The sequence below is a fragment of the Ursus americanus genome, chromosome 11 (genome assembly GCF_024610735.1).
Source record: "Ursus americanus isolate L20-20 chromosome 11, mUrsAme1.1.p, whole genome shotgun sequence".
NCBI lineage: Eukaryota > Metazoa > Chordata > Mammalia > Carnivora > Ursidae > Ursus > Ursus americanus.
Window position 1 is genome coordinate 74,737,774 of NC_142137.1, and position 8,917 is coordinate 74,746,690.

The window sequence follows — 8,917 nt, forward strand, 5'->3', positions numbered from 1 at the left end:
ACCCACATGGGGCGAGGGGAGAGCAAAGCTATCCCAGCCCCCAGCTCTCGGGGGCTCTCTCCAGAGGGACATGTGCCCCCGGGGCAGGGCCAGCGGGGTGCCTGCCGTCCCCCAACACTGAGGGAATAGGGTTTATTTTCTTCCCAGAACCTGCCCCACCCACATGCTCTGTACTGCTCGGGGAGGTTGTCAGGCTCACGGTAGACGCACACTTTGGGACAGAGATTAGGAAGACGTCTGGGCTGGTTCACAGTCTTGGCGGTTGAGGGAAAGAACCATCGGCAAGAGTGGGGTTGGTGCTTTTAAAGCCTTTAATGGGTCATAGCTTCATTCAGTAAGTGCCCCTGTCCCTTCGGGCAACCCAGGGGGGAAGGAGGCCGACCAGTGAGCAGCCGTGGGCAGGGTGAGGGGGACCTGCCTGCCGCAGCTGTCCCCCGACCCCGCACGAGCTCATTCCCTGCCGCACAGGACAAGTCCCTTGGGCGCTTCGGCGAATGGAAACACAGACTCTGTTTTAGAGGCAAAAGATGTGTGAGTCTAGAAACAAGTCCGTTTCACGGCCAGAACATGGCAACACATGGTTGGGGGTTTTCAGGTCTAGCAAGGAGGGGATAAACTGCACTGCGCGGGTGAAGATCAACGCGGCAGCAGCGGGAGGACGTGCCCGTGCCGCCCTCCCAGTCCCGGGTGCAAACCCAGGGCTCTCCATCACCAGGTGAGCCGGGTGTTCGCGCCCGGACCAGGCTGCACCGCCCGCCCTCCCGGACCTCTGACCACAGACCCACAGCTTGCCCAGGACACGGGGCTCTGTTCAGGAATCCCTGACCCGAGCGGCCACAGAGTCACCCCCAGGAGACCGCGGGGGCCGTGCCTGCTCCCAGCGAAAGACGCTTTGTTGAAAGAAATGTCTGCCTCTGTTAGGTTTCGGGGCTACCTGGTTGCTCTGAACCATCGTGAGGGACTTAAAGTGCTGCAGATAAGTACCGTTGAATGCAGGTGCCCAGGGCTCTTCGTTTGGTCAGTCGAGGTTTAGAGGGTCCTGACCTGATCGAAAAGGAAGATCAGACATCACAGCCGCCCCTACAGACCAGACAAACCCCAGCTCTTCCTGGTTCACCTAAAACATATTTCTATGCTTTCCGTTTTGTCCAGTCTCCTCCTAGGAGGGTATCTCACCACCGATCACCCTGGGTTCGATTATTTCCCATTGCCTGATGTGACAGGGTCAGGGATTTGGAAAATGAACAAAAATGCTCTGAAATACATCACAAACACATGTCTTTTTGTCACCTACTAGCTCCAATTTTCTGGAGTATGTTTGAATCAAAGAACGTGGCCTCTCGGGCTGGAAATCGTCCACCAGGCAGAACATCACTGCAGGCCTGCCGGGAATCCCCCTGGCACGAGGCTGTCCTTTGCGCCTCTCCAGGCGGGCCCACTGGCAGCGACAGCATTCCACCCTGAGCGCTTCTCTAGAAAAGAGTTCCCGGCCGTGTCTGGATGGTGACCTAAGCCCCGCACCAGGCAGGAGGGCACTTTGGGAGGCCATGAGTGATGTCGGGGTGGTGGGAGGGGGCAGCAGGAGTGATGGAGAGAAGGATCCCCTGGAGCCGTCACAGATCAAGTCCCTCGGAGCACCGGGAGTACCAACAAATACTTACAGGTGGGGCACCTCCGTGGCAAGGGCCATTCAGATGAATTCAGGTTAAAGAGTTCCAGGCCTCAGCGCGGGAGCTCTTTGATTCTCCGAGGTCATGGTGCAAGTGCGCGCACGACGTCATCGGATGCTCACAGGCGGTAGGTGGAAGGTAAGGGGATCCTACACAGCAGAGAAATCTTGTCATCCTCAGGCCACACTTTCTAAACACAAAGTAACAGCAGCCATCGCGCAGTGAGCGTTCCCCACGCACCGAGCACAGCCCGCACACGCCGGGGTTTCGACGCTTTTGCTCGACACGTCAATCCTCGCGGCGGTTATGGCGCGAACCCCACTCACAATTAGGCAGCGCGCTCACGTACCGCCAGCAGTGCTAAGATTGGAGACTCCTCCCCGCATTCTGGAACTGCTTTTCTGCTGCGAAGAAGAGAGGATTTAGTGACAGACCCAGAGAAACACAAGAACAGAAGCAACATGCGATGATGACAACTGTAAAGTCATGAACAACCATTTAATTATATCTGCTCCCAAAATGTTCTTTGGACTAACACATTGTTATTTATACGTTTACACTTCGTAGGTTTATGGGCAACATGGAGCTCTTCTTGTATTTTCCAGAGAGATGTACGTAAGCAGACACATGAGGAGACTTGTTATAGGAATTGGCTCACGGTTATGGAGGCTGAGAAGAACCATGATCTGCCCTCTGCCCGTGGTGGGATCCAGTCTGAGCCCCAGAGCCCGAGAACGGGGGCAGCACGGTGTCAGGCCTGGTCTGTCGGGAGGCCAGGTGGTCAGAGCACTGATGTCCGTGGTCAGGAGAAGTGGACGTCTCAGCTCAAGTGGAGAGACTTCCCCCCTCCTCTGTCTTTTGTTCTATTCAGCCCCTCAAAGGATTGGACGAGGTCCACAGACACGGATGTATCTTCCATTCCAGTGCTAATCTTTTCTGGAAACACCCTCACAAAGCCTCCCAGTCCTTACTGGCCATCTGGGCATCCACTGGCTCAGACAATTTGACCCAACATCACCCATCACAACTCCATAGTGGTACTTTCTTACCTTTCAACGTTGGTGATTCAAGAACGATAAACTGAAATGTGATTTTCAGCCAAGAAGTCCCAAATGCACAACCCACCGGAATGTTGGAAGCCTTTTGGTTCCTGCAGGCCGGCTGTGGGCATGGAGTGCAGCCCGCTGGGCTGTCCATCCAGAGGACGAGGCTCCCTCCCGGGTCTGAGGCACGTCCGCTGTGGTGCTGTCTCAGGGGACCACGGGTGGTTGGCTCAGACCATTAACTTCTCACCTAGCCTCACCAGGCTGGGACTCTATCTTATAAGAATTTGACACATTTTAAGTTACTCCTCTATTCTAAACAAGATTAATAACTAATAACATCCTACCAATGCCTCTATTTTGTCTGATATTTCAATATTTGTGTGATACTTTCCCCAGAGTTTCTTGCCCCAAACAGCCATGTCCAATAGCATGAGACGCTTCTTGCCCACTAACTCGATGAGATGGAGTGAGGTCCTTCCACCCAGACTGCCCACCTGCCTGTCACTCATCTCAGGGCTGGACGCTGACCGGGCCAGCCAGCTTCCCTCTGGAGGTTCTGCCCCGGGCGGCACAGGAAAGCTCCCAGTGGGCGCATGGCACACTTGTTAGGTCGTGTTGAGAGGTGGCTGCCGGTGCTGTCGTGGGCAAGGGGCAGAGGGGGCAGGAAGGGGAGACGCCGTCATCGCAGGGGAGACCGTGCAGCTGAGCAGGGGGAGCAGCCTCTGTTCCCTGCCCCCATGCCTGGGGGGCTGGTGCTTCTTCCCGGGGGTCTTTCCCCCAGTGGGAGCCCGTCGCCTGTCCTGACAGACCCTCTCCTTCCCCTTCGCTCTGGATGGGCCTGTGCTCTGACGGGTTAGACAGACATCAGGACCTGGCTCTCGGGCCCAGCCCTTGCCTCGAGTCTCTCCCACTCCAGCTAGACGGCCACTGGCTTGGGGCATCCCCCCCAGCCTGGAAGACCCCTCAGCGAGGGGGGCCAGGCCTGTCACCTGAGCCTGTGCCGGGGGCGTGCTGGGGCTGGAGGAGACGGGGTGCCAGCAGGAGCAGGTCCTGGCGTGGCCGGTTACCCCGGAGGGGCCGGGGGCTCTCTGCGCCCGGGGCTGCTGCTCTCATTGCCGTGAGCACCGCGTTGCTGAAAGTTGCTACGAGTGGCCGTGAGCTCAGCGGGGGCTTCCCCGTCCACGGACCCATCTGTGACCATCGTCACCTTGTCTGCTCTTGGTCCCCACGTAGATACAGATTGCATCTTCTTGTTATGCAAAACTGACCTTCACTAGAAATTTCGTTTCACTGTTTCCACTTATACTAAAAAATACTCAACAACTTCATGTTCTTGGGGACGTTTATAAAGACACATTGAGATCTCGGCTAGAAGGGCCGACGGCTCTAATTTACGGTAGTAAAACTCCAAAAACAGGGGAAGTGTTTGAAGAAAGTTGCTGTTTCTCCTCCTGGGTCTGAGGAGCTCCGCAGGAAGCGTGAACATGGCTCGGACCACGGAGCTTTGCGGGTCAGCACCTGGAACGTCAGGTCACCGGGGAGCAGGCTCTCTGGTCCGGGAACGGCTGCCTTCGCGCCGGGGCAGGTCAGGACGGCCGCTCCATCGGAGCCGGCGATGGGCGACGGTGAGCTCCCTTCCTGCCTGGAGCTTCTGGACCACGGCTGCCGTGGTGGGACAGGCGGAGACGACGGGACGGGCCACGGGCCACGGTGAAGTTGCTGCCACGTGACGCCACGCCGAGGATGTCCTCAGACGAGGCCGAGGGCTGAATCATCTCACGGCTCGCGGGAGGCGGGGCGGGAGGCCTGGGGGCACTTAGAAACCCCCACTGCCCCCACAGCACAAGGCAGTTCAAACACGAAGTTAATGTCCTCTAACATAGGACGCAAGGCCGAATTCAAATAAATTTCCCTACAATTGGGAGTCCTTCTCGAGCTCAAAAACATCTCCCCTAAAAAGTCAAGCTTCCTTCTGAAAATTCTCCTTTTCTATATTCTTCAAGGAAATTCACTCTCGAGAAAGCAGTCGGTGCGACCACATGTGGTCTGTCGCCGGGACCGGCTCGTTAGCTGCCGTCTCCCCGCCTTGATGAAGTCTGGAGCGGTCCCCGTCCCACCTAATAAACCTTACAAGGAAAGGCTGATTGGTCCCCAGATGGAGGCATACTGCTGCTTTCAGGATCTTTGACTTTTAAAATATTTATTTAGAACAAACATTTGCAGGCCCATGAAGGGCTTTTCCCTGATTCCTCTTGACCTTCAGTGACCTCCCTCCCAGGGGATGATTAAAACTCAAGATTTTATTTATTACTCGGGAGTCTGTAAGAGTTCACACAAGTCTTAAAAATTAACCTGGGCCCAGTGCAGCAGGGTATGCCCTGCCGAGCCCCCTGCTTTGTGGGCCACGTGGGCTAGCGAGTCACAGGTCTGCTGTCACCAGGTGGCAGCAAGCTCTCTGCCGTCCCTGAGACATACTAACATCTTGTAGCCCCCACGGCACTTCCTCATATTTCTGAGTACCGGCTTATTAGTTCCTCCCAAGAGGCCTCTGGGGGTGAGTAAACACAGCGCCTTGTCAGTGCCTAACGCCAGCTCGTGCGTGGATGCCGCGGTTATGTAAACTCCTGAAGTTGCACGTGTGTTCCGTGAGGTATAAGGTAAAAAGAGAAATCTGTTAAGAAATGTCTTGAGCAAATTACGGTGCTGTGATGTGGGCCCGCCATTTCCTTGCACTGGAAACATTTCAGGAACGCACAGGCCTGGGCTACAAACACGGGAGAAATAGCCCAGATGCTGAGCTCTCCTGGCTTCCCAGGCAACGGAAGTTCCTGTTGTTAAAGCCGAGTTGTGCCAGCATCGTCCGGACGCTGTGTTCCCGTCTTTGGTCCTTACGGCTCAGGCTTTGGGGCCCGACCGACATCACGCAGCCCCCGTGAAGGTCCATCTCGAGTCGCACACGACAGGGAGCCAGGTGGGGCTGCAGGGGCAGTTCTGGGTCCGGCACGAGCTCCGTGTGCAGAGCCCTGGGGCCTTCAGCCCCCACCCCCGAGCACAGGGAAACCCCCAGCACAGGGACCCCTCCAGCACAGGGAACCCCTGGTTGGAGGGCACGAACGCCCCAGGACGAAGCTCGCTCACGGGCACCAGGACCCAAATGCTTGCGTCTGGGGGAGTATGGTATGTCCGGAGCAACGTGTCCGCTCTCCGAGGCTGCTGCCACTCCAGGGCTTGTAATGGAAAACCGAGTACGTCTCTGCCAACATTAAGAAGAAAGCCTAATATATAAACTCATCTACTTGCATCTCTTGTTCCAAAACCAATGTTTGTTTAGCTTCAGAAACTGGAACTTCCCACTGGCCCCCTGACCCCGTTCTCAACTTTAGAAACAGCCCTTCTCTCTTCTGCGGACAGACCCTGAGGGATCTGGGAATTCTCCTGTCGTTTGGACAAGGGACGGGTCCTCTGAGTCACGCCCCGAGGACGGGAGCACACTTCTATTGTCCAGGTGGTGTGCGTGTGACCCTCTAAGTCCCTTCGAGCAACGATCATAACCCCGTGAAATATTCCACTGAGTGGGTGACTGTACTTTTCTGGATTCTTTATCCAATCCCGTCGGTAAGTTTTATTACACAGAAGCTAAATCCACTTTGTAAAGGAAAGACGTGGGGCTCCGAAACTGCCAACGTGAGAAAACAAGGCAACTTCAGATAAAAACATCTTCCCCAACATTCCTTTTGATTTAACTTAATCATCCAGATTCTTGGATTAGCAGCTCTGTGGTTCTCCCACAGCTCCCGCGGGCGTGAGGACTCAGGCTCCCTCCACTCTCTGGGGCTGGGAAGGAGGGTCTCCTGCTGTGAGTTACTGGAAGCTTCTGCGTCCACAGCCCAGAGGGAATGCAAATGCGAGCCCCTCGCCCAGGATGACAGGGAAGGAAGATGCGGGTTTAAAAACGCTGGGGGCGCGGTGAGGAGTGAACCAGAAGTGGACAGACTGTCGGGACAGCACACACCAGCCGCGCCCACGCAGGAGTCGGACAACGTTGGGACTGGCATGTTTTCCTCTTCTGGATATTATCTCCACCCGTCCACGGTTTCGGGGACACACAGGGAGATCAGACGTGGCTCTCCATGGGTTGCGTTAAGCATCCCCAGTGTCGGAAGCCTCTCGATTCCAACGCGTAGAAGGTGAGGCCTGTAGGAACTTGTCTGTGGAAACCATCTAGAACTTGCCACCTCAAGTGAATGGGAAAGTAATCCAACATGATGAGGCAGTTTGGGTTTTTTGTCTTAATTTTCCCAGTTACTATGCCCTCCCAGCTTACTCAGGCCCTGGTAGATCTGTTAGCTGCCAGGCCTGCTAGGTTTCCCCAAATGCCATGGGATGGGAAGAATCAGGAAGGCCTGCGTTCTTCCCCCCAGGGCGCCTCCTGGACACAGGCTTATCCGAGCCAGGCCAGGCCCCGGTGGTGAGCCCTGTGTCCCTCCTCGAGTGACAGCAAATGGAGGAAAGGCAAATATCGGGCCCACATTCTTTCCCAAGTATCTCCTCTGTTAAACACCCACGGCTTCCCTGCACTTTAAGGAAAACTGTTCTGGGCTTTGTTGCTTTTCCGTCTTTTTGTTGGGGGCAGCAAATGCTCATTAGTTGGGACTCTGGAAGGGTCCTCACGTCCTGACACACTAGCGCCTTCGGCCGCAGGAGCCACGGCGGGAGCGCATCGGGTCGGGGGCTGTGGCGCGGCATGGGAGTCTCGGGTCCCTGTGTTGTGGGAGGGGCGTTGGCCGCAGCTGCTGGCTCCTTCGTGGATGACTGTACAGACCTGAGAAAGTGCTGGCCGCGGCCTGCCCTCAGGAAAGCCTTGGGTGCTACCATCGGAGAGCGTCCCAACAGCCAATACACAGGAAAAAGCACCCGACTTGATTGATCATTCAGGAGATGCAAACTGAAACCGAACAAGAGGGCCCTTCACACCCACCAGCGTGTCTGACAGTAGAAGGACCCATGGTAGCGTTGGCCAAGCTGTGGACCCACCCGCCATCTGGAGCACAGCCGATGGGAGCGCCCTGGGGGCCCCGCGCTCGAGCCGGAAAGGGGTGTGGACTGGAGTTGGGGTGAGGGGGCCTGTCCCCACACTGCTGTGTCTCTGCAGACGCATGCGAGACCCTGTGGAAGGACAGGCAAGAGGATGGCTGGGGAGTCCGGGCGGTGGGCAGGCGGTGGGCGCACGTGGGGCGGGGGCAGAGGGTGACACCAGGAGCGCCTGCAGGGGCTGCCGGTTGAGGGTGAGTGACCAAATGCCTGCATTTCTGCTCTTCAGCCCCCGTGCTTGGCCGCAGTGGCCGTCTCCACGTGAGGATTCTCGTGCTAAAACCTTCTTAGGGCCGCGCGGGGGTGAGTGCGTGTGAGTCGCCCTCCGGGGCGCGGCTCTGAGATGCTCTGCTCTCCTTTGGAAGCCACCAGTGGTCTTCCTTGCTGGACATGCGCCATTCCAGAGAAGGTGCGTCCTTGCCTGGGTAAGAGGCCCAGCTACAAAGAACCGCTGTGCTTGCTGCTGAAACGCACACCCTCTGTCACGGGGACAGCACCTACCTGCGGCGGGGATGGGCCCCGAGGTCAGGGCGAGAGTGCGTGTGGCCAGTGCCCTCAGCCCTTTCTGCCACAAAAATGTCCCATCGATTGTGTGCACGTGTTATTAGAACTCCCTGCGCACAAAGCTTAACTTCACTCGTCTTAGTGTCTCGGGTGAAATTTGGTATTTATTACATGCCGACTGGAGTAGGGTGATGAGAAATTTCAGGTTGAATTTCTGGAAAAGCTGCAGCCCCTTAAGAAGTGTGTAATAAGCCTCCAGACGAGGCTTCTCTGTCAAATTAGCAAGTCTGTGCAGCTTCTTAAGAGGAAGAAGATAGTTCCTGGAAATCCCTTATTTATATAATAACAGTTCAGACATTTTTGCAATTACAACTCCTTTCTCCGGGGGCCTGCCTGCAACCGCTGAATGCGGTGTGCGATTCCCAGGACATTGGCTCTATTTGTTCTCATCTTTCCCCCAAACTATTGAGCCAATATCCACCGTCTTTTGCCTGAACGAATACTCCCTGGGGACGGATTTTGGAACCATAAAAGGGGAGGCTGGAACCGCTTTCAAGGTGCTGTGCCCTGCTGAGCTGCCCTGGGCGGATGCCCGGGCCTGTGCCT

At 56.2% G+C, this 8,917-nt stretch overlaps 1 long non-coding RNA gene across 1 annotated transcript; it reads right to left on the reverse strand.

Annotated features, from left to right (window-relative positions):
- Positions 1-263: 263 nt before the first annotated feature.
- Positions 264-7,734, reverse strand: LOC148109305 (uncharacterized). The gene is made up of 3 exons (XR_015726183.1): positions 1,911-7,734; positions 1,662-1,819; positions 264-1,044 (listed from the first exon to the last, which is right to left on the reverse strand). It is a non-coding gene; the product is annotated as an uncharacterized LOC148109305 (long non-coding RNA).
- Positions 7,735-8,917: the final 1,183 nt, after the last annotated feature.